Source organism: Cricetulus griseus, chromosome 2, assembly GCF_003668045.3.
Source record: "Cricetulus griseus strain 17A/GY chromosome 2, alternate assembly CriGri-PICRH-1.0, whole genome shotgun sequence".
Taxonomy (NCBI): domain Eukaryota; kingdom Metazoa; phylum Chordata; class Mammalia; order Rodentia; family Cricetidae; genus Cricetulus; species Cricetulus griseus.
Genome location: NC_048595.1, coordinates 90,538,486 through 90,564,708, shown reverse-complemented (window position 1 = coordinate 90,564,708; position 26,223 = coordinate 90,538,486). Strand labels below are relative to the sequence as shown.

The window sequence follows — 26,223 nt, the reverse complement described above, 5'->3', positions numbered from 1 at the left end:
TTGGGAGTATGCGTGGAGGTTACCACCCTTGGTGTAATGTGGCCTTTTAGGAAAACAAACTCAGGATGCCATGTTCTCCTACTTTCCCATGGGTTGACACTGGGCAGTCCATTGCAGGTTTTTCAGCCTGTGTTTACTTCCCTAGAAAAAAATGGGCAAGCCAGGTGTTGGTGGCGCATGCCTTTAATCCCAGCACCTAGGAGTCAGAGGCAGGCAGATCTCTATGAGTTTAAAGCCAGCCTGGTCTACAGAGTGAGTTCCAGGACAACCTCCAAAGTAATACAGAGAAACCCTGTCTTGGGGTGGGATGGGGGGTAGGGGGGAAATAGGAACAATTAGGACTGGAGGTGTCTTTCCATTGGCAGGATGCAGACCTAGCATGGGTGAATCCCTGTGTTTTGATTCTGAGCACTGTGTAAACTAAGCATAGTGGCATATGTCTGTAATCCCAGCACCTGGGAGCTGGAGGCAGAGGCATCTTAGGCTACACAGCAAATTAGAGGTCAGCCTGGACCACCTAAGACCTAAAGAAAATGGTGGGGGGAGGATCAGGGGAGGAAAATAAAATAGCAACTTGAGTAATTTTGAGTAAAGTGGTAAAATTTGTGAAGGGTGGATTTAGAAGTTCCCAGGTAAACACGAGGCACTATATTAAAGAATGTTCATCTCACGTACAATCAATAGAATTAATATCCGGGGCTGCAGAGATGGCTCAGAGGGCTAAGATCACTTCATATGCAGCATGAGAAGCTAGGTTTAAACTCTCAGCACCCACATCAAAATCTGGGCATGACTAAACCTACCCAAACCAATCCCACTCCTTCCATTCTCGGTACTGTAACCCCAGTATTGAGAAGGCAGAGATGGGACGATCCTAAGAACTAAGACAAAAAGAACCCCCAAAGATCTCAATCAGGCTTTGTATATCCCCTTCCTGTAACTTAAGTTTGGAGGTAGGTGCTATGGTTTTAATGTCTCCACCAAAACTCACATTGCAATGTAATAGCAGTGTGAGGCATTAAGAAAGGAAGGAATAACCTATAGTATTTAGAGGTGGGACCTTTGGGAGGTAATTGAGGTTAAATGAGGCAATAAGGGTAGGGCCCTAATCCAGTGGCTTTGTCAAAAAAAAAAAAAGTAAAAACTAAGCAAGGATGCTGTTTTGCCGTGAGATACTATGTGCCACTTTGGAACTCTACCTCATCACCACCTCAAGAAAGATTTCCCCAGGCATTGCTACCTGATCTTGCCTACCAGTCTCCTGGACCATGAGCTGAGTGGACTTGACTGTGTATGCATGTGTGCATGTGTGCATTATGTGCATATGTGTGTGGGTGTTTGCCAATATTATTCGAATATAGCAACAGAAGGAGTACTAAGACAATGGGTTTGTTCTACATGGTTGCCACACCCACCTTGTTATCTAAAACAACTGATGAACAACAATTACCGTGATTCCATTGCAACCAACAGGAAAATGGAAAGGGAATAAAAAGTGCCTGTCTGGCCTTTGTAAGGATACTTCCATAAAGCATCACAAACCATTCATCCTTACAACTGAAATTCTATCACATAGTCATAGCTAGCAGAGAGATGAAAATACTTCGTTTTCTATAGAGGTATCTGAGCATCCAGGAAAGAATTGGAGGCAGACAGCAGCAGCTTCTGTCACACGGACCAGGACCTGAGAAACCTATACACAACCTGTGGGAAAGACCTAGGACCTTATGTAAAGACACGGGATAACAGTGATGCTGGCGAGGTGACCTCTGGCACAGCACAGAAGCTATGTTGTCACTTCTCAAAGTGTGGCCCAAGGACTGAAAGGTGGTTAGAAATGCAAAATCAGCCCCACATTCCAGCCCCTCTGACTCAGAAGCTGCAGTTTAACAAGCATCTCTGTCACAGGCTAGACTGATGATTCCTAAAAAGAGAAAGTTAGAGACTGAAGCAGAGAATTGGAGGTGTAGGTGCATCAGTGAGAGAGGGCTGAATGAGCCCCATGTGTCTGTGACCTTGCTACAGAAGTGATGCAAAAGTGGACCAGACAGCTGAGGGTTCCCACTTGACTCAAGGATGAGAAGATCAGGAACAGGAGGAAGGAAAGAAAAACTTGGAGAGAATACAGCCTTGAAAACAAACTTGAAATAAGTACCAGCTAGATTCTGATGCAACTACCCAGTATTAAGAAGCAAGCTGCCTTAACTCTCACAATACCCTTGAGTCATAGCTAGGATTCACCCTCTGGGTGCTAAAACTGAACTCCAGATCTGTTGACTTGTTGAGATCACATGCTAAGTGCTGACACAGCTCATAACAATACTTTGCAGACTTCTGGAAAATCCCAAAACTCTATTTTGTGCATTGTCTCAATCTTCACAGTGACTGTGGAGTACACAAAGTAGCTGTTACATTAATCTTGCAAGTTAGGAATCCAAAGGCTTGACTCCAACCCGGTCATTTTCTTCTTCCTTCAATTTTTATTCCCCAGTTCCCTGACACAGGGTGAGGAAGAAAATATAGGATATGTCAGGCAGGAATTTAACTGTGCAAAAGGCCAGCCCAGGGACAGGCACACACATGATGATACTTCTGATGGCAACTGGTATTTTTATCATTACAAAGTGCTGGTTTTGTTCAAGAAAGTAATATTTATAGAGGTAATTGCTAGTGTGAGGAGTATAGAAGCCAAATGAAGAGAGGACATTTGAAGACATTATATCAAAAATAGGGAAGTAACTCCACATAAGGCTTCAGCACAGGGTTAGGCAGCTGGCTCTGCCTAGAATGGTAATGCTGTACAAAGCCATTCACATCTGCTTCTTTAGCCTCAAGGGCCATACTTCACTGGAAAAGATAAAGTATACAAGATACTAGTCTAATTCTCAGAACTGAACACACTTCTGATAGTTTTCTTTCTTAGTAAATTCTTAGTAAATCTAGTTGTAGATGGAAAAATGCAGTTGGTGACTGTCTAAGCAGCATCGAGCATGGACAGAGTTAACCAAATTGACAATCTTGGACAGACTTCATTGACATAACCTTTAAGGAGAACGAGCCCCTCTCCTCTGCACACAGCCTCTACACACTGGTTAAAATGAACTTGACTCCTAATGGTACTGTCTTCCCTGCTGATGTGCTTAAGTTACCAGCTTTTAAATGATTTTATTTCTCATAACTGTACTTAGTAACTCTGGCTCTTGCAAATGAGCACAAAACAGACAGTCATCATCACTCTTTCCTTTTTAATGTTTATGAAGAAAATGAGATTAAAGGCAAAACTCTATTTATGAGAAGCTTTGGCCCAGTCTATGAAAGTGACAGATTTTCCACTTCCTAGAACCTTCTTGTTCCACTCTCCACCCCCAAAAATCCATACTTTTCTTTAATATATTGATTTCTTGTTACAGAACAAGAATGCTATTAAATATCTTTGTTTGGTAGCTTGAGGTTACCAGTTTTGAGAGAAAAATACATCCATACTTAAAAGAGAGTTGGTAGGGTGGACAGAAGAGGCCCAAGAGGAGGTAATCTGTACCAGGAATGATTTACAATTGACTGAAGGACCCAGAGTCTTTCCAGAGGAGGAAGAGAGCAAATGAGAAAAGCATCCAATCCCAGGGAAACCCTTTGATGAATGAGCAAGATTCTCTAACAGATGAGAAAGCACTTTCACCAGTAGCCAGCTGGCTCCTCTCCTCTCTTTTTGGCTTGTAGTGCAGTGGAAATATTCGGTATAAGGACTTACAGAATATATGAACCAGCTGACTAATAAATTGAAGTGTTCTTTTTTTTTTTTTTTTTTTTGCTGTTGCTTGTTTTGATGAGAGGATATTGATTTCTCCTTAGGGATGGGGTTGGATCTTCATTATCAAAATGTAGCTGAAAATTGAGTGGACTGATAAAGAACACATTTCCCTTCAACAATGCAAATAACACTTGTATAATGTATTTTTGCTTTTAAAGTGTGCTCACCCAAATTGTCTCATTTCATCTTATAAATAACCCAGTGAGATAGGTGTCATTATCTCATTTTATACTTGAGAAAACTGAAGCTCCTAAAACTTCATTTACAGCAACATCCAAGTGTTTTACTGTGCTGTCTTTGATGGCACGTCCAACCAGTGTCAACTTGCGGCCACAATTCCCACACAGGGCTTGACAATACAAAATAATGCCAATTCCGGTTAAAGAAACCATAAGAGTCATAAGTTCAGATGCATGTTTGCCTTTGATTCCTGGCATATCACTTGCTGCCTAAGGTATCTTCTTTGAGATTTACATCGTTAAAATGAAGTAATAATAATAATATACATAAAATGTAATGACATTTTATAGTTCCATGTATATAAATGCTGGGGAAATGGCTCAGCATTTGGTATAGTGTTTGCTCGAGCATGAGAACCTGAATTCAGACCCCTAGAACCCATGTAAAAGACAACAGTGGTGACACAAATCTTTAAACCCCAATGGTTTGGGGGGGGGTTCTGGACAGGTAGGTCTCTGAGGTTCATTAGCCAGACAGACTAGATGAATTGATGGGTTCCAGGTTCAGTAAAGATCCTGATTCAAAAATAAAGCAGAACACAATGCAGGAAGATAGCCAGTATCAATTTCTAGTACACACACAGACAAGCACACGAACATGTATACCTTGAAGGACATGTACAGATGTACACATGAGCAGTACATATGCCATACACATGTAAATTCTATGTATGAACAGACATTGAACATGCTTGGGACAATTTTCAGTTGGAAGAGCTATATAACAATCAAATAAATTAAATTATTTTAGTTATCTATTTTTAAAAATACCTGTTCTGTCTTAGGTTCTTTACCTCTAAACTCAAGGTATTAGCTGAAATTATCTTGACTCTTCAGGTGGGTACAACAAGTGATTCTCTTCCATGGACTATGGAAAACCTAGCAACTCCCCAGGATGTCTCTGAATTCCAAAGAGTGCCTTCTACTTCTTAATTGGCTCATGCTCCAGATGTCAGAGCTTTCAGATTTATACTGTTCTGGGACTCTTTTGTTGTTTTCTATGGTGTCTCACAGATGTTTAACTCAAATGAATATCTGCCTGGGGCTGGGCGAGTATCTGCCTAGTACCCATGAATCCCTGAGGTTAATCTTCATCACCAGGTAACACTGGGCATGGAGACTGATGCATGCCTGTAAACCCAGCACTTGGGAGGCAGATCAAAATTTCAAGGTCATCCTCAACTGCATAGACCAGCCAGGACTATATAAAACCCTGTCTAGAAAAAAACAAACAAACAACAAAACATATATTCTAACTTTTACTGAGTCTTTGATGGAAAGGAAGATTTATATTATGATGCCCATTACTGACTTAAGTTTACTATTGATCGTCTTATTCTTCACCCAACAACCAAGTCCAGTTAGTGTTGGCTGATTACTCTTGCCCTGAGGTGTGTTAATATACAGGTGTCATTTCATTGAAGAAAATTGACTTCCCCTCTCCTGATAGCAATCAAATGGCAACAAATCTTCAGTGAAAGATGGGACATCATGCTCATCCCTTCCATGCTATGATTGTGTCTGGCTTGAGCTTATGTAGATCTTGTGCATGCTGCCACAATCTCTGTGAATTCATGTGTGCAACTGACCTGCTGTATCTGGAGAACATTGTTTCCTTGAAGTGATCCACCACCTGTGGCACAATCTTCCTGCCCCCTCTTCTGCACATATCACTAAGCCTTCAGGGCAGAGATGTGATATAGATATCCCATTTAAGGCTAAGCATTCTGAAATCTCCTATTCTCTGCACATTTGGCTTTTTATTACACCAATCACAGCAATGCATCTTCACACAGTGTACAGATATCCCACAACAGACTTCATGAAATCAGTGACTGAAGATTAAATAAATTCTCCCTCCATGTTTGTATGTTTGAAGACCCAATCAGGGAGGGTTACTAAACATATGTTATCTCTGTTAGTTCTTCCTGTATAACCAGGAAAACTTAGGTCTAGAGAAGTTAAGAGCACACCCAAGTCATCTCGTTGGGAAAAGATGAGACATTTTCTTGATTGCACTAAAAAACACAATAGTATTTACTTTGGGAGGTTTTTAGAATTAAATGAATGCAGGAAAACACAGTGCCTGGAATACTGTAAAGAAATATCAGCTATAATGATAACAGCAATGCCCACCCTCTCCATCTTTCCACATAAATCTGACTCCTTCCAGCCCCTTCCTAACTCCCAGCCTCCACACGAATGATTGAAAAGTACTCTCTTGAAGTAGAAGGCCTGGCATTAGAAATTCCCAAGTCAGGGCTGGTGAGGTAATGCAGTGGTTAAGAGCATTTGTTCTTGCAAAGGACCCAGGTTCAGTTCCCAACATCCACATGACACCATCTGACTGTGTTATACACTGTACTGAGGCTATGGCAGAAAAAAAAAAAAAGTATGCGCCCGTGAGTCTGTCAGTTCTTCGGAGGAATGAACACATACTTTGTTAATGTCGTGAAAGAGTTAAACAGCCTTTCAAAGAAACCTAGCAGACCTCAAAACGTCCACTCACACAACACAGGCCTCACTTTGCAGGTAATTAATTCAACTTAGCACTGCTCTCTGAAGGTCTTGTCTGAGACAGAGGCGATGTGACATGATGGTCTGAAAATTGTAGTTTGTGACCTTCGATGCTGAGAAGTCCAGGAACCATCAGAAGAAATCCCAAGCTCTACTGTTAATGCTTATCCTAGAGAGAGAAGGGCAGGGCATATTCCCATCACCTCACCCAGTGACAAAGCCTGGCCAAACCTAGGCATCTTATTTCACACGTTGGGGATCATTGTCCGACTTCAGAGATCAGAGGTAGGTAGAAAGGAGCTTGGACCCCTGCTAGAAAAGGTAATTTTTGAAAATTTGGTTCTCCTTGACCCTTCCCAGACCCGGAGGGATGCCAGGGAAGAGGGCAGTCTCGGGAGAGGAGGGGCTACCACAGACTCCTTCATACCATCATCGAGGCTGATGTGGCTGAGAGCCTCAGACTTCTCCAGATGGCTAGGAGTGTTTCTGCTATGGTGGTTCCTGAAGCAGAGGAAGTGCTGTCCCTCCCAGCACCCGCCCGCCTGCGCGATGCCCGATAATAACCCCGAGGAGCGAGGAGCACAGCAGCCGAGCTGCCTTCAACCTGCGCGTTCCTTCTGCTTTGCAGCCTAGTTGTTAGATCCCGCTTCTCCCGGGCAGAAACTGGTGTGTCAAGTTTGCGCCCACGTGGCTTCTCGCCGAGTGTGCTCCTCTAGCTCCGGAGTCAGCCTTGGTCTTTCCGCGGGAGAGATGCGGGAGTTGGGCGAGAGTGGGCAGCCCCCTGCTGTGGTACAGTGGGGAGCAGGAAGGCCAGCGATGGGGGAAGGGAGGGATGGGAAGCTTCGGGGATGGGGGATGTCAGTAGCAGATAACGACTTGTGTAGGAGTGGGTCCCCAGATTGCCCTGCCAGGCCTGCGATCATGCCCAGACAGAAATCAGAACACGCCCTCAAGGCCCACAGCCTTCGTTTCAGAGAGGAAAAGAAACCACCAGAAAGGGGTGGGGGTGGGGGGATGTGTGTGGAAAGGCTCTTCTGAAGACGCTTAGCTGCGGGCGCAGTCAACTCTGCGCAGGCGCGAGGTTCCACGTCTGACCTGGAGTTATCCCGCTAGACAGTCCCAGCCGAACTAGGTGAAAGGTAACTAGCAGGCGCAGCTGGGGCAATAGCCCAGGCACGCGTGTGAAGGGCCTGTCATGTGCCTTTCCAGACTCAGCAAGTTTCTCTAAGCAAGCACTTCCTTCTATGGGTGATTCCTGGGCTAATGCAAGGATGCCTGGATGGAGATTTGGAGAATTTTTGTCACTTAGCTCTCTGTAAGGAAATTAGGACCAGAAATTGTGCAGAGGTGGGGAAAACCAGGTATGGAGTGTGCCTACCGTAGTATGTACAGTATCACAATTTTTTCAATTTAGAGAGCCCTTGGAGAGAGGTAACGTGATCTCTCATTTATGAGCTAGGAAACCGAGGCCCAAAAAGTTCCAGTAACCTGCCAGTAAGGTAAGGGTAGTTTCCATTAAAGATCCCTGATTGCGTGTAGAATTCTGCTATAGAATAAATAACAGTCACATGTAGTGCGTTTTTGCAAGGCCCCCTTTTAGATGCTACTCCATCCATTCTGAGAAGGGTACCTGCTACCATTTGGGTTCTTTGTTTACTGGGGACAGACACCGCTCACACCCCGTTGAATTTGCTGTTAGAGTGAATTCATAAAAGAAAACCTCAAGCTACTCAAAAGAAGGGCAACTGTGTCTGGCAGGCTGAAGTGACTGCTTGTTTGTGATTCCCCCCCCCCAAAAAAAGAGGGCTTTTACATTCATCAGTAGCTACTACTAGCATCCAGTCGGGGATATGTCTCTAGCTGAGACCAGGCTGCAGAAATGCATTGAAGGTGGAGAATGCCTTGTTTCTCCTGGAAATTCTGCACTGAGTCTGGCCTAGTAGTCGAAGACTGCTTTGTCACAATTCCATAGTTATTTCTCCTTGATCTGGAGCCTGGAAATCCAAGATCAGAGTACTGGCTGGCCCTCAAGCTGACTTCTTGCCCTATGCTGAAAGAGCAATGAGAGAGACAAAAGGAGGGAAAGGGGAGGGAGGAGGATCCTACTGGTGTCTTTTCTTGGAAGTTTGGAGCAGTGGGAGACATCTACGAGTTGGCCTATCTTCAGGTTTGGTGGAAGCCATTCCCTCCCTTCCCATCAGAGATGCCTATAGCTAGACGATGTCAGGAAGGGGAGGGCAGGGACCCTGCCCCATTTTCCCCGCTTCTGTGTACTCCTTGGTGCTGTTCCTCAGAATTGCAAAGAGCAGGGGAAGCAGGTATCCTCTCCTGAAGGAGCCTTGGAGGCAGAGGAAAGGAATACAAGGCAAGAAAAGTGGGCCAGTCTCCGCCCACTCCCATCTCTTTCCAAGAATGTGCTCCCTTGAGTGTCTCAGGGAATTGGAATGTCACTGCCTCTCAGCCCCAACACTCTGTTGCTGCTCAGACTGATTAAGACAAAGGCTGCAATTGGGCTGCCCTTGCCCGAAAGTAACCCTGTCTCCAAGCCTTGCTGAGGTGACCAGGGGAGAAGAGGAGGCTGTTAGATGCCTCTGTTGCCATTGGCAAGAAGATGGCTGCTTGGAGACCTATATCATTCCTCTGTTGAGAGTCTCACATGCTGAGAGCTTTGAACATACTGAGCCCTGAGCTGGGCAGTGTAATTGAATTCTCCAGAGATCCGCTAGTGTCTTATGCAATAATTGGTGTGGTCCCTGGTTTTTAGAAGATAAAACTGAGGCTCTGGAAGGTAATTCCTGTAAGGATTCAGGCATTATGCTGGCCTGCCCCTGTCACCTGTCAGAATGCACTCAGGCAGTACCCTGGTCAGCCCAGGATAACATGCCTACTAGTCTGCAGGCTGGTGCAAAGGACCCCTTTAAAAGAAAAATACCCCCATACACACTTACTTGTAATCTCTTTCCCGCTGTTCCATTGGGGAAGACAGGACTTTTCCTGTCTCCCTCTTCTCTTCTGCCCTCTCTGTGCCTCTATATCTCTTTTCGCTTGCCTTCCCCCTTACTAAGCTCTGCCTGCCTGGTGTGTTTGTCACCCTTATCGGTCAACCTCACCCGCCATGGAATCTCCGCCAAGGTTCCTCGTGCACTATCCTAATAAAACCCAATGCCACAGAACTGGTAAAAAGCATGGCTGGGACTCAGCTCATCTCACAGCTCTGATCTTCAGATCCAACTCGCATCGGGGGTTTGTAGAGCTGGTTGGGAAAACTATCACTTGGTTTTTCCCCTTTGTTATCACAGGAAATTTCAAATGCAAAGGTAAAACAAGTGATGGCCTATGCCTTCAGATGGTTAAGCACCGAGTGAGTTTGTTCAGGAATGCAAATAGAAGAGAGTAGAGAGTGAAATGGACTGCTGTGCCTGCGGCTGTGCTTGGCACGTAGCATGGGTTCACAAAAATATTCCCAAGTGATTGAGTAAGGGAAGAGGAATATATCAAAGCAGGAGTGGCAGGATGTCAGTATGAGATACAAATGTTTTAGGAAAATTGCTGTGTAATCTTAAGCTCACGAAGGTTATTGATGTCTTTGAACTATTAATGAAAGGTTTGCTACCCCTAGAAGATTATTGGCAAATATACTGCAAGCAGCAAAGCCCAGGTTTACATCGCCTTCTGGCTCAGTTGCTCTCACTCTGCCCCTGGTGTGTGATTCATGCTGCTGCTTTCTCATTGGGAAAGGCCTTTCACTTGAAAGCTACTACTTTTTTTTTTTTTTTTTTTGAAGAGTTTCATGTACCCCAGGCCGACCTTGAACACCTCATCCTCCTGTCTCCACCTCCAAAGAACTTGAATTTTCAGCCTCTGCCACCATACCCAGCCAAAAGCTAATACTCTCTCTGGAGCTTTAGAAAAGTCCTTTATTCCAAAGAGGAGAAGACTTAAGATTTGAAATCGAAAGTTAGAGGTTGGGTCTCTGCTCTTAGATCGTCTTTCAGCACACAACTGAATCTCAGCAGTCATGTTTTCTCATATATAAAATGGCTAAAAAATTACTTTGAAAGGGCAATTTTAAGGATAGCAAGCCATGTTAATAATATGTGATGTGGAATGGAAAAAAAAGGATTGGTAAATACAGGATGCTTTTAATTTCATTTAATTCTAAGGGAATGTGTGTGGGGGGGTGGGGGCGTGTTGTCTTAACAGGACAGCAAGCCTAGCCCTCTCCAGGTGAGAGGGAATGGACAGCTTTGTACTTAGATGTCAGGAGTTGTACTTAGATGATGGAGATGGTTTCCAGGCAGTGTAGACAGGTGCACTGCCTAGGAGCAGTATAAAAACTCTGCAAGCATGTCTTGGGTCTGAGCTTCCGGCTTATCTGCCTCTCCCATATGCCACGGAACTGTTAAAAAGCATGGCTGGGACTCAGCTCATCTCACAGCTCTGCATCTTCAGATCCAACTCGAATCGGGGGTTTGTAGAGCTGGTTGGGATATAGATGTGTCCTTTGACTCTGGTGGTCATGGGAGGAAGGAAGGTCTCTGAAAGCTGTCTCTGCTGTCTCATTGTGTTCACTTTGCAACCACTTAGCTGCCTCTGTTGGATTCACAACACTTACTGTTTCTTGGATGGCAGATCTAACATTTCAGAGGGGGCCTGATACAAGTAGAGTATTTTAAAAACAGAGAGTGATCTTTAAGCTTCAGTGTAGAGAAACCTACCACACTGGGGAATGAGAAATTCCCTGAAGAGATTAAAAAACTGGGCTGTAACTCAGTCAGTCGAGTACTTGCCTGGCATGGGCATGGTCTGGCCCCCAGCACTGCAGAAGCCAGGCATGGTGGTACACTTCCATAATACTAACACTCTGGAGGTACAGTCAGGATGATCAGAAAGCCAAGGTCACTCGATTGGCTACATGGCATATATATAGTAAGTTTGAAGTGTGTCTGCTAGAGATGCTATTTCAAAAAGTGACAGATGTACTGAGAGAAAGAAAGAGGAAGGGGACGGGGTTCAGGTGAGCACACCTGAATTTCCTGGGACTCAACAAACAACCATGGGTTTAGAGTTTGTACCTTTGGCAAACAAACAAACCGAGTGGAATCCCTCTTTGACCAAACCAAACACTTTCTTTGTTTACTCAGACACTTGGGGAAAGGGTAAAAAAAAAACAAAAACAAACAAACAAACAAAAAAAACGCTAGGAGTATCTTTGGGTCATCTTAATGGAAAGTGAAAGGTAAGTAAGGACCAGGGCTTGACTTGTTTACCAGCTGTGTGGTCATGGCTAATCAACTTGCCATTGTCAGCAAAGAAAGAACTTTTTATCTTCTTCACCGCATTTTGTAGGGACTGAACAGAGTGAAGGATGAAGTTAAAGAAAACCAGTGGAGCTCCAGAGAAATGGTAGCCTCTTCCTCTTCCCCATCTGAGTCACTACTAAGTCAGAGGGTACACTTCAGTTGGGCTGGCTCATTCGTTCCCAGCTAGCCTCACAGAAAAATACAACCCTAAATAAAAAGGCCTTCGGGGCCTCCTGCTAGACTTGGAAATGTCTGCTTTCTCCCTTCTCACTCACAGAAAGACTTGTCCAAGTGTTAGCTCCTTGGGAAAAAAACAACTCTGTTAATTAAGCCTAACCCCATTTGTCTGAAGCTGTAATTACCCTCCCTGGTCTGTCTTGCCTTGAGACTTGCCCTGGTCCCAGGGGCAGCTTGTAGGAGCTCAGCCTCCTAGGGGTAAAGATGCAGAAGGACTGACTGAGATTTTAAAACCTGCCCAGGGAGGAAGACTCTGGTCCCCTGGAAAGTTGTGGTAAATAATTAGCGTGAGCTCTGTGGCTTCTTTGAGCCTAGTGACAAAGCCAAGTGACAGGACCACAGAGGAAAGCCAAACCTCTGAGGCATTTCCCCATCTGAAATGCAGGTGTGTCAAGAAAGCCTGGAGTCTATCCTCGACTGCTTTGTGTCCCTCTTCTTTTCCATTCCAATATACCCTACTGTATTATGTATGGAAACATTTAATTCCCACAGAGTTGGTGTCTTTTGCAGAGTTAATTGTCCCTGGGAAATTTTGTTGGGATTTTACAAAGGAAACATAAGTCTGAATCCAAACTAAGCCAATTTTAGCAGTTTGCTGTTCCCCTTGGAGACCCCGGGGATTGTGGTAAGAGGGTAAATCACATCCAACCTGTCAACTAAGAGTTTGGATCAGTAGTTCATCCTTTGGCTGTCTTTGAATTACCACCTTAGCTATGTACCACCACTCACATTTGGGTTAATTTCATTGTTGTCTTCTACTTGAAGACAGAATATCTCTCACAAATATGCTTACAAGTCACATGCATAGAATTCTGAGTTCCCAAAAGGCAGCTCAGCAGACAAGGTTAAACAAAGGTCCACAGGACTAAAGCCCTTAGACCAGATACCACACCCTAGAATGGTGTCCACATTCCTCTGGTCCAAAGAAGATCAGATAGTTATCATTTGTAGAAGTCCCCAGCCCAGGAGACAATTAACAAACTCATTTCCTCTGAAGCATCCTGCTTAATTGTACCTTGCCTGAAGCATAACTCTTTGTCCTGTCTTGTGTAACCATGGAAGTTTTGTAATCTTGGGGCTTCCAGCCCTACAATTTTCCCTTATAAAAATACCCCTCAGTCGAAAGTGGGTACTCCATTTGTTCTGGAACTAATGGGGTCCTTGCTGCAGCTCATATCCTCGAGTCAATAAAGAAACCTTTGTCCTTGCATTCGGTGAGTCGTCTCCTTTTGGTGGCTTCTTTTGGGGTTCCGAAATCTGGGCACAACAGTCATTTCCTGTATTTTGCTATCATATAGTACTCTTGGGCAGTTGTAGATATCTTTGTATATGTGACTCTTATTCTCCCCTTAAAATAGATTTCTAGATGTGAAATCACTGGTCAAAGAAAATAGTTTTAAAAACTTATATATTATTGATAGCCTACCCCATAGTTTGTATGTGTTTACAATCCCAACAGCAATAGAAATGAGTGTTAAGGAGTCCTCACTGATACTGAGTTCACCTGACTGCTGGCCTTTGGGGACTTATCATTTCCAAGTTTCTACAACTTTGAAGTTACACAGAAGGCCCCTGAAGTGTGTATCCAGGAACTGATTGCTGTAGGACTAAGGAACTGTCAAGACTAGTCTGTGGAGGTTTACCTAGCACCTTGTGACTGTAGCTGGAAGCCGGTAGTCTGCAGTAGGGGCAGGGACTTGGAGCAGGGCTTGTTGGCTTCCTCCCTTAGCACAGCTGCCTTTCAGCACCACCTCCATCCCTCTACACAACTGTAGACAGCAGCTGTTGTCCACACCCATCATCACAGTGTTTACACTTCCAGGTCAGCTTATGCTTTTGTTTTGCTGTTGTTGTTTTATATGACCAGTAGTGATCTAATACAGTGCCAACTGTACTTCTGGGTCATAATTTATTTTAAAATTTAGTTTGTTCTAGATTTATGAAGGGTCTAATTGGTTACTTATTTCTTGATCTTATAACCCCTTTGTCTCTGTCTCCCTGGGGCTGGGATTACAGGCATGCATCACCATGCTCAGCTTCTGTTATTTATTTTCTTGAAGAAGTTATTTGTCACCCCCAGATTCTAGAGAGAGATGTCTGGAGTTTTCAATTGTTCCATGGGAAATAATAGGACTGGATAGCTTTCTGCATACAAAATGTCCATCAGACAATGAGCCAGTGACTCTTCTGTCTGGTTCATACCCATGATCAATTTGTTCATGTTCATACCCATACATTTGAGACTTTTACAGGCAGACTTTGAACTAATTTAAGAAGTACAAAGTCTTTTAATCTCTAGGTTCTGGGTTCTAGTGCTGGCTAGCCCTGACTAGCTGATGGTCTTTAGGCAGCTTCTTCCTCTCCTTTCAAGGATCTTATTTTAAAGAGATTTGGACCTGGGATCCTAGTACCTCAGAGTCTTGTGACATAGAAATGAGTGTTCCCAAGCTAGTAAGGTTTTGGAAACCTTAATGTAAATACAACTTGTCCTTCTCTGGGTCCCACAGGATCATAAAGGAGGCTGTAACAAAGCAAGCACTTTCACAAACCTGTGAGGTCAGTTCTGCAGCTGGCACTAATCCACAGATGCCGAAACTGAGGGATGGCAAGGTACATGATTTGCTCAAGGTTGTATAGCTAGTGAGTGGTGTAGAGAAGATTAAACCTTAGGTAATTTGATTCCAAAATCAATAGCCACACTGCCTACTGTTAATTTCAATTATTCACAATAATCACATGCTCTGAATGGTGGAGTGTGTCTTTAATGAAAATGAGAAAACGAAATGTTATAAACTAATAATTAACTATAATTTATTTGGTAAAAATTTTCTAAAACTCCCACTATATTAAAAAATATAGACTAAAATAAGAATACCTTCTGAGGTTATAAAACGAAAGGAAATGTTGGACCTAGTTGAGTCAGAAGATACCTAAATGCGTGCCTCATTCTATTGTTCTGTGAGACCAAGGAGGAGATATAGATATTTAGGAAGGAAAATAACTCCCATGAAACACTGTGCTTGGTGGTGCATATATATTCCCAGAGTAACCAAAACACTCTTTTTTTGTTAACTGATGCAGACAAGTTTAAGTTCAAAACACAATATTAAAATTCAATTCAATGAACTTTGGCTAGTAATAAATTTAAAAGTCAAAAGCAAGAGGGCCTTGACAATGCAATTTCATGGTTGATTTTTAGTACATTAGTATTAGGCTGGCAAATAGTCTCACAGATATTACATAATACCCATCAAAACATCTAAACTGCTTCAGGAACATTCTTGTCATTCCTTGTAGTATGTTTGGTGATCAGGATAAATATGACTAATGAGGAGTACTTAATAGCAAGAAAGAAAAATTAAGGGCAAGGCCCCATATTGTTTACCTAGTAGCCATTTCTAGCACAGTGCTGGCATGTGATGGAAGCTCAGTAAACATTTTTTAGTAGATGAAAAATTCACTAAGGTGCTGCTGGACTCTGGAAAAATCTTCATTCGGCTGTTCCCCGTTTGCAAGGTAACTTTAATGTAATGTAATATCAATGGTGCAATTCATCTTAAGTAGCCACATGTGGTTGGCCAATTTAATTGCTGTTAAGGTGAGAGTATCTAAAAGTCTGTGTGGGAACAATAAAATCCTGTTACTGGATTCCAAATTTACTTTATGTTTTCATCAGCTCTGTTGATTCCCAGCCTGCTCAGAGTTTGTATTCTATGTTGCACATGTATGACTTGAGATTTTTTTCTTTGTCCTGATATTTCAGTGAAACAGAAAGGCCCAGATTTTAAAACGTGTCATGAATTGATGGTTCTGAACTGTGTTTTATCTAGAGGAAGGTAGATGACTTCTAATAACCCCGACTGATTTTAGCATTGACAGTAGCCTTGCCTTCCCCATTGTGCAACCAGGGATGTGGTTTGCTGAGCAGGCCTATGCAAAAAAGGTCAAAACTGTATGCATGAGTCATATCCCTTGCTTCTTGCTCAAGAAGAATTAGATCTTAAACAAATGGTGGAACACACTGCTGGGACCTTTGAGATGAATGACATGCAATTCCAGCTATCACGTGACTGTGTCTCCGTGGGAGATGGCTAAATTAAAAGGAAAGGAGAAAAAAATACTTGCAAATAACTGTGATTAAAGGAAGGATGTGATCAGAGCACTCAGGTTTTACCAGAAGGAAAAACTAATTGTAGTTAGAGAATGATGTAGTCACCCAAAAGCTGGACATGGTGGCAAAAGCCAGGACTTTGGAGGTGGGGGCAGGAGAATGCAGAGTTCACAGTCATCCCCGGGCTATATAACAAGTTGAAGGAGCCTGGGCAGATAGGATTCCCACCTTCTCCAAACACTTGCTAAGTCCTTCCCCCTTTGAGATTGCCTGGCACTGGTAATTCAGAGATGAAAGTGGCACATTTGTGTTAGGGAAAAGCTCTCAATCTAGCTGGGAAAGAGAAACATTTTTAAAAAGAAAAATCTCAAGTCTCAGTTCAGAATACAGTGGGATAATTGTGTATATATCATGCATATATGTATATAATATACCAGACACAATTTTTTATGTTGGATATATGGTATGTATACCATTATAGACAAATGTCTTCCAGGAGAAAGAATTCTCAAAGCAATTTTAATTTGCATCTCCCTGATGGCTAATGATATTGAACACTTTTCTGGGAAAGATGGTATAGGGATTGGGATTGCATTGACTATGTAAATTAATTTCTTTTGGAAGGATGGCCATTTTCATAATATTAATTCTAGCAATCTATCTTTTTCCATCTTCTAGTATTTTTATTGATTTCTTCGAGTTTTAAAGTGTTCATTGTAGATTCTTACCTCTTTGGCTTGGCTTACTATGGATTTTTAGGCTTGTTGGTAGTTATTCTATAATATGGATGCATTGTTATTTATTTCTTCTATTCCTTATCATTATATAGTTTTCCATTAGAAACTTGTTCTATATAGTAGTGAATATTATATTAATGCTAATGAAAAAGAACATAATATCACTATGTAAGCCATAATTCTACAACCATTCTTTTACTAAAGGAGAGAGAGATTCTAGGGCTGGCAAGATGGCCCAGCAGTTAGGGGCTCTTACCATCAAGCCCAATGACCTGATTTCAAGTCCCAAGACCCATTTGGAGAAAGGAAAAAACTAACTTCCACAAGTTGTCACATGACCTACATATATTTTCAGTGGTATGCATGACCACACACACACACACACACACACACACACACACACACACATACACATATACATACAACAAACACATACACTAAATTAAAATAAGTACATGAAATTTAAAAATTGCAGTATGTTTTATTAACTGAATAAATAATACTTTCAACATTTTAACACTATTCCTATTTTTATTCCTATACTCAAGTAAGTAGAGCCCAGCTAGGGTATTAGTGGTCCTATAGGGTATAGGACCACTATAACAGCATGTAATACAGGTACTAGAAGTACTAGAAACATGTTCAGAAGTGCAGAAGTATGAACTCAAGATGTGATCTCAGTTAGCTTCTTCTGGAGATGCTGAGGGGAATCCCCCAGCCTCACTCCTAGCATGTGATTTTTGACTGCTGTTGGTGTTACTCAGCGGGTAGCTACATCACTCCTTCTGACCCCATTGTCACAAGGCTTCCTTCCTCATCAGGGCATCAAGTCATTGGATTCAGGACCCATTCTAATTCAATATGGCATAATTTTAATTAATTATACTTGCATGGAGCCGTTTTCCATGTAATGTCACATGCTGAAGTAATTCAATCCAGTTACTCAGTAAGCAGAGGGCCTCCTTTGCAACTCCATAGTCCCTCCTCTGAACTCTTGGGAGCAAATTAGATTTAGATTTTCAAATGGAAAAATCATATATATTTTGTACCACATAATACTCTAGAAAGGTCAAGAACAATGTCCTTTTAATCAAAAACATTGTTTCTAAAGTAAAATGTATGCAAATTTGTACCAAGTAAGATGAAGACAATAGATAGCTTTGTTATTTTATGCCCAAGCTTACTGGAAACTAGAAAGAAAGCACTTTTTAATTTCCAGAACTTTGTAGATTTGGGCATTAGTGATTCTGTGGTTCTGAATGTAGCTCATTTTTCAGTGCCAAGTTAAAATCACAAGTTATAAAGATACTTGGGGAGCTGGTGAGAGCTGTCAGTGAAGTACTTTCCTCTCTAACATGATAGCCTGGGGTTGATTCCCAGAACCCATGTTGTTAAAAAAATATTTTTAAATAAAGGCAGAATTTTAATGTCATCCCTGAGAAGACAGACAGGCAAGTCCCAGATACTCATTGACCAGCTAGTCTAGCCAGACTCAATTCCAGGCCATTGAGAAACCCTATCTCAATACCCAAGGTTGACCTATGACCTCCATACACATGTTCTAGCACTGGAGGTCCTTAAGATAGGCCATGTCTCATCTGCGTCCACAAAGCCTTTATGGACACTGTCTGATGTAGTAAACCCACCCAGGAATCTTCAGCCGAGTGTGAAGCCAAACAGACCTGTATCAACTCCTCTACCAATTCTCAAGGAAAGGAAGAGACAGTTGGTAAATGTAAGAGTTCAAGGGTGGGAAGCACTGTGTTAAATGTTGTCTTTTGGATATGACATGACTTCTGTATTCATAAATACAACTGTAGTCACCTGCACAAAACCCAGGTAAGACCAAGACAAGACAATCTGTCAAATTTTCAGCAGGCTGCACTAATTGAATTCAGTGGATTATAACAAAGTAGGAGAGGACACGAAGGTGGGAGGGGTACATGTTAGAAGAGTCAGGGGGGAGTGATAGGGACAACTTGGGATGGGTATAATCAAGGAACATTGTATATTTATGTGAAAATGCCAGAAAGTATATACAAAGCATTCTCTTTTTTCCTGGTGAGACTATTTTATTGGTAAATGTTCTTAGTTTTTTCAAATTTTTTATTTAAATTAGAAACAAGATTGTTTTACATGTCAATCCCTGTTCCCTCTTCCTCCGCTCCTCCCTTGCCCCCCACTAACACCCTACCTGTCCAATACCATTTCTGCTCCCCAGGGAGAATGAGGCCTCCCATGGGGGTTCCTTCAGAGTCATATCTTTTGGGATAAGGCCTAGGCCCTCCCCCTTGTGTCTAGGCTCAGGGAGTATCCCTCTATGTGAAATGGGCTCCCAAAGTCCATTCCTATGCTAGGGATAAGTTCTACTCTACTACAAGAGGCCCCATATACTTCCAAGGCCTCCTCACTGACACCCACATTCATGGGATCTGGATCAGTTCCATGCTGGTTTCCCACTGATCAGTCTGGGGGCCAAGAGCTCCCCTTGTTCAGGTCAGCTGTTTCTGTGGGTTTCACCACCCTGGTCTTGACCCCTTTGCTCATCACTCCTCTACAACTGGATTCCAGTTCAGTTCACTTTTTAGCTCAAAGCATTCTTTTTAAAGAAGACATCTATTGATGGTCCTAAGTGTTAATAAATACGCATTTATTATATCATATGTGTCTTTGCATAAAGGAATCTATTTCTCACTCACTTTTTTTTGAAACAAAGTCTCATTCCATAACCTAGGCTAGCCTGGAACTCACTCTGTAATCTACTCTGGCCTCACACTTTATGTAATCCTCCTGCTTCAGCCTCCTAAGTGCTGTGATTACATGTATGAGCTACTACACCTGGTTATAATCTGTATTTAAAAACAAACTTTAAACCCTTTCTGTCTTTATAATTCATAAGTTGAATTTTTATAGGGTCTCAAATTGTGGATTCAAATTTTCTATGTAGCTCAGGATGGCTTTGAACTCCTGATCCTCCTTACATTTTCCAAGTGCTGGGATTCCAGATGTGAGCCACTGTGCCCAGATGGAATCTGTGTTCTTGGCCACTTTGTTTCTCTCTCTTTCTTGGCTGAGTCACTGGGTACATAAATAAAATTAAGAAACAGAAATTTAACAAGATATCTATTCAAATTTCAAGAGAACTGGGAAGTGTTAGCACAAAGGACACAGAAGAAAATGGATCTTGAGGACATTATGCTAAACATCACAGTGCTCCACTTATACAACACATCTAAAGCAAGCGACTTTGGACAGAGAGCAGGGGGCTGGTGGAGGGCATAATGGGAAGTTGCTGTATAAAGTTTGCAAGATGGAAAAGGTGTTGAGATCTGTGCAATGGTGTGTTTCTAGTTAATGCAGCTCACGTGTGAATATTTACGAGTTTAGATGCCATATTACAAATGTGTTGCTTATTTTTATTTTAGATAAGGGAAGAGGGGGAAGAAAAATGGGGGTGAGGAAAAAGACAACAGAGAAGGAAGTAGAAGAAATTCTTTGAGGAAATCCTGCTAATTTAAAAGAGGTGGTTAGGAGCTTGTGCTGTGAGATGCTCCAGGCCTCTATCTAGGTACGAAAGGATTGGGGCAGACATTGTGAGAAGTGCAATCCTGGGAAAGAAGTTAAATCACCATCAATATCCTGTGGGAGACCTGAACTAAAAATTGAATTTGTTTTAACAACTGGGGAGATGAGGTTTACTTCTTTAACTGTGGCCATTGATAGAATAAGTTTCCTGAACATCAGGAATTTGTATAGTTGTAGAAAATATGTTCTATTATGTCCTATTTAGAATTAACATGGTACAGAAAAAGGAAAAGAGCAGACTCTAAGTAGAGTGCTAAGGCTATAAATGCCTCATAACTATGCCTGTGACTTTGTGTGAGTACTTGGAACCCCATTCCTCAACACAGAGGCTATAATGTATACTTTATAAGCTGTTAGGCATACTGACTATGAATGAGATTATATACACACATATGATCACTCCTATAGAGAATAATGTCTATATAATCATCAGGACTCTTCTTTTGAAATGCACACATACCAGGGAGTCTGTTAGGGTTGCAAGATGCCAAACTTCAGAAATCATTCTACTTTAAAGAAAGGGCTATGTTAATTACTGTGCCAAAATGGAAATAGTCAATGGCTCAAATGCTCCAGATTTTACAATCTCACACTGCAGTTCAGACCCCTCAAGCTCTTAAATTTAAAAGTTCTGGGTGCAAATTAAAATTCCAATCAGATCAGTAAAGATTTGAAAAAAAAAACTATAACACACTGTACCAAGAATGTGGAAAAACACTACTTTCATAGATGGCTACAGGCAGGGAGGAACATCACAGCTCATGTACAGAGTTTGACAAGATCTATCAGAATTTTAAATGAACATTTCCTTTTGCTGATGAGTTTATTTCTAGTAATTGAGCTCCCAGATTATTCTGCCACACGAAGAAATAATGTATGCCTAGGGGAATTTATTGTAGGATAATTTGTAAGGCCAAAAACCTGTAAACAATATACTAGTCAAAATGAAAATGACCAAATATTAGAGGGCACATCAACACAGTGGACTCTGCAGCCCTGTGTAGTCTGAGATAGAGAGTATCACCAAAGACAGTAAAGGTGCTATGGTGTATGACTGCTAAGCTAGCAACTGTTGGGTATTACACAGTCCAAGAAACAAGCACAGTGGATGGTGCCACCCACAGTAGGCTGGTTCTGACCAGCCTATATAATCTACATAATCAAGACAATTCCACACAGACATGACCACAAGCCAACCTAGTCTAGACAGTTCTTCATTGAGACACTCTGTCCAGGTGAGTTTACATTATGTCAAGTTGACAATTGAAACTAGCCATCAAACTCACTGCACTTTTTATATTTTGTACTCAGTATGAGTGTGTATTCAATATAATAATATTTTAAAGAAGGAAACACAATGTAGGATAAATAATTTAGAGTCAGAAACCTGGGTTCACTGCTTGGATGATCTCAAATGAGTGGCTTTTCTTATCTAATTTGTTTCCTCAGAGAAATATGGTGTCCAATAAAATATCATTGGAATAACCTTTAATATATTAGGGTGAGTTAATTACAAGTAATACGACATTTCATCATGTCTGTCTGTCTAAGCAACAAGTATTAGGAAATCCAGCTGTTCCCATATCAAAAGCATTGCCTGGACTGGAAACTGTCTTAACATTTTGGATTGATGTCACAAAGGGCCTTAAACAGTTAAGAACAAACAGAATATGCAGTGGTTCCAAACTTCGCTACATATTAAAATCAAATGACTTTTTGAGAAACTGCCTTTACTGTTCAGGTTAATGAGTCTGCCATAGTGTTGCTCCTTTGGGAGAGCTAAACATGCATACAAGTTTCAAGGCCATAGGTACAGAGGAAGGGATCTTACATAAGCATGAAACAGGTTCATACTTAGTTTGTGCCCAGGCTGTATGATCTTAGGTAATTAATTTACCTTCTAGGGCAGGTTAATGGCACATAGCCTAATTGTGGTAGTTGAAAGAAAATGGCCCCCGAAGGGAGCAGCACTATTAGAAAGTGTGGCTTTGTTAGAGTAGGCATGGCATTGTTAGAGGGAGTGTGTCGCTGTGGGGGTGGGCTTTGAGGTCTCCTATGCTCAAGATATGCCCAGTGGCACAGTTCACTTCCTGTTGCTTACAGATCCAGATGTATTACTCTCAGCTCTTTCTCCAGCACCATGTCTGCCTGCATGCCCTGTGTCCTGCCATGATGTTAATGGACTAAACCTCTAAAACTAGAAGCAGCCCCAAATAAATGTTTTCCTCTGTAAGAGTTGCTGTGGTCATGGGTCTTAGAAACCCTAAGACAAGACACTGATGTAATACCTGATGAGTTTTATGACTTGAATGCCTTGGGATTATCATTCTTGTCAGGGACACTCTTGAGCCTCTATCCAGAACGATGGAGAGGAGGACAGGGACCAGTCAGTGGTGGTATAAATAAGGATGTGTCCTAAGATTTGGTCCCAACAGGGGCAGTGCTGGGTATTCGAAGGTGATACTTTGAAAAGCAGTAGTGACAGTTGTGACCATTTTCAGCACTAGATGAGACCTTGCATTTCAACTCACTGAACCTGATTCCACCAAGATTGCATTTCAACTCACTGAATCTGATCCCACCAAGAAAAAATAATATTACCAATACAATATGTTCTGACCCCAGTTTCCCCTCCCTCATCTCTCCCTGGATCCTTCCCACATCCTCACCCACCTAACTCCGCACTTTTTTTTCTTTAGGAAAGAAAGAAACAAACAAAAGGCAGCATAATACAAAGAAAAAGCAAAGAAACATGTATGTACACAGAGACACACATCCAAAAAATCATAAAAACATAAAATTGGAAATACATAGTATACAAGCAAAAGACTAGAAATCTTAATAGCAGTCTTAAATTAAATGCCATGCACTGAGACTGGCCAAATGACTCAGTAAGTCACTTGACACCAAGTGATAACTCTAGTTAAATTCCTGGATCACACACAGTAGAAGAAGAGAAACATCTCCCACCAAGTTGTTCTCTGACCTACTCTCTCTCTCTCCCTCTCTCTCTCTCTTCTAAAAAATAAAATAAATGTCATGAGTCAATCTTCTTTATCTATTCTTTTAGTTACTGGTCTGGGTTTTACAATTCTGGATCCAAGGCCAGGAATGGTTGTGCATGACTTTAATTCAAGCACTTGCTAGGCAGATGCAGGTGAATCTCAGCCTGATGTACATAGTTCCAGGACAATAATTAATAACAATTAATACGTTAATGAAATAAAACTCTGACTCCAAGACAGAATTGGTTAAGAATGCTGTGCCATTGGCTGACTTACTCACTTCCAAGGTTTACTATTTAGACATATATTGAGGACGTGCACTTTGCCACCACCCATGTGTCCCCATCCATAAGAAAGCTATAGGTGTGAACACAGTTCTCGTTATGAAGAACACAGTGCTAATATTTACTCCACAATCAGTCTTTCCTGAAGGAACCTCTGCTTTGAACAATAAGACAAAACATGGTGAAGGACATTGAAGAGAAGCCTGCAGATTCTATAGTCATGGCCGGGAGCCCAGACAGTGTGCTTTACATCCCTCAGCTTTTCTTACCTGTGTGTTTGTCCAATGCTATGCAAGCACCATGTCTCCACAATAGCTTCAAGAAGATGGTGAATAAATCGTCCACTCAACTTGCATCTAAGGGGGAAAAAATCCTCTTTACATATAACTCCCAGAATCACCCTCTGGATTGTTCACATGCCTGCCCCTGACCCAAACATGGTGACTAAAAATATGGACCGGTCTGATTGGCCATAAGCTCCACTCAGAGAATGTATGCTGGGAGCCAAGGTGCTATGCAGAATGAAAAGAAGAAGGAGAGGAGGAAAGACAGCTTTGATAAGATGAAAGTACTAGCTTGGCGTGGAGGTGGGTAAGAACTAAATGGCAGCAGTCTTGATCTTGGAAAGGGAAATTAGCCATACAGGTATACAGACAGGTAAACATTTTCATCCAGAAACTACATACATTGAAAAAATAAACTAAATCAACAGGAAGGAAATGATGAGACCCATTCCATGAATGTTAACTGACCCACATCATTCTCAGAGGAAATGCCAATCAGCAATGTTTTTAAGTTCATATAGTGACTATCTTATGATTAGGAATTCTGGCACATTGTAGTAAACACGGATGACCATTTTATGCAGTGATTCAATATAATACTTATGAGAAGCTTGTTAATAATGGGGAAAGTATTCATAGTAATATTAGTTACAAAATGAGTAGGTAGTATAGAACTGACTAAAAAGACTTAAATATTAAAATGTTATCACCAGCTGCCTACAGATGATGAATTATTTTTTCCTAATTTATACAGTACCTAAGCTATCAATAATGAACAGGATTGATTTTTAATGTTGGTGAAAATAAAATCAATTGTTTTGAAGTTACAGTCATAAACATTACAGGGCCTTACATTGAATGTCTTTGGGTGAGTGGGATTGTATGTTTCATTCTTTGTAGTTTCTTATTGTCTGGTAGTAAAGGATCATAGTTTTGAGAAAAGGAAGAAAACAATGAAAAACACATTCTGAAAGGAAATGCCATTTTGGAGCATATAAATGCAACAATTGATTCAAAGCATTTTGGCTTGCTTCCCTAATCCTCTGCCGCCCAACTCTTTGTTTCTTAAAATAATAGACCATTATCAGGTTTTGCCTCATAGAAAGTCTTCCCTTGCAGCATTGGAAACCACAAACAGCAGGAAGTCACAGTCTCTGAGCTGTGCATTTGCAAAATGCATGAAGTCAGGAGTCAGCATGAGCAATGTTCCCCTAAGACAGAACAATGCACACAGTCCCCATCTGCAGAATGCCTTACCAGTGAGCCATAAATGTGGCTGATGTCATGAGAGTCAAAAGGAATCGGCAGGTCCTTTGAAAGGAGAGCATTTAACTTCCAGGAGCTAACATAAGAGAGCTCTTAAGATTCTAGAAATTCAATTTTCTATAGTATATCTCCATTCTCAGACAGTGGGATAGACTTTCTATGGCACAGGAAGACAGGTAGATTTTGGAATCACACTGAAATTTCATTTATATCACCAAGTAACAAGCAGAGAGTGAGGAGGAAGATGACAGGATGGGAGGGGAGAGGGAAGGACGGGAGAGAAGAGAAGGGGCAGTAAGGAAAGGAGGGAAGAAGGAAGGGGTAAGAAAGGAGGAAGGAGGGGAGGAAGAAAGGCAGAAAGGAGGAAGAGAGGGAGGCAGGGAGGGAGGGAGGGAGGAAGGAAGGAAGGAAGGAAGGAAGGAAGGTAGGAAGGAAGGAAGGAAGGAAGGGAACAAGCAAGAGAAGAGGGAGAGAGATCTACACTTTCCTTTTCAATATAGCCACCTTAATCCAGACCCTGGTCATCTCTCACCAGATATTGAAATGTCCAGATAGCCTATCTCAACATTCCCCTCTGTCATTTCTTTAACCCTTTACAGAAAAGTCAAAATGACTACTTAAAGGCATGCATAAGAACACTCCTGGATTCCTAGCACTCAGGAGATTGAGGTAGAAGGATCTCAAGTTCTACACCAGCCCCCTGAAAAGCAAAATGAATCAAAATAAAAGGACATGTGGCCCCCTGTTTGAGACCCTGAAGGCTGCCCCACTGTGTGGCAAATATAATCTGTGCTCCTCTTCATCGCCCAGCATTCCTGCCGGGGTAGATTCCTGCCCGGGTGGTTTC

The 26,223-nt window shown here is 41.9% G+C and overlaps 1 long non-coding RNA gene across 1 annotated transcript in view; it reads right to left on the bottom strand.

Moving 5' to 3' along the window:
- The window catches only part of LOC118238315, a 39,389-nt gene extending 13,689 nt beyond the window's left edge, over positions 1–25,700 (bottom strand). The window contains exons 1-2 of the long non-coding RNA XR_004768261.1: positions 25,368–25,700; positions 24,096–24,182 (exon numbers count right to left, since the gene is read on the bottom strand). This is a non-coding gene — a long non-coding RNA (uncharacterized LOC118238315). The remainder of the gene's footprint in view (positions 1–24,095; positions 24,183–25,367) is intronic.
- Between the last annotated feature and the right edge of the window lie 523 nt (positions 25,701–26,223).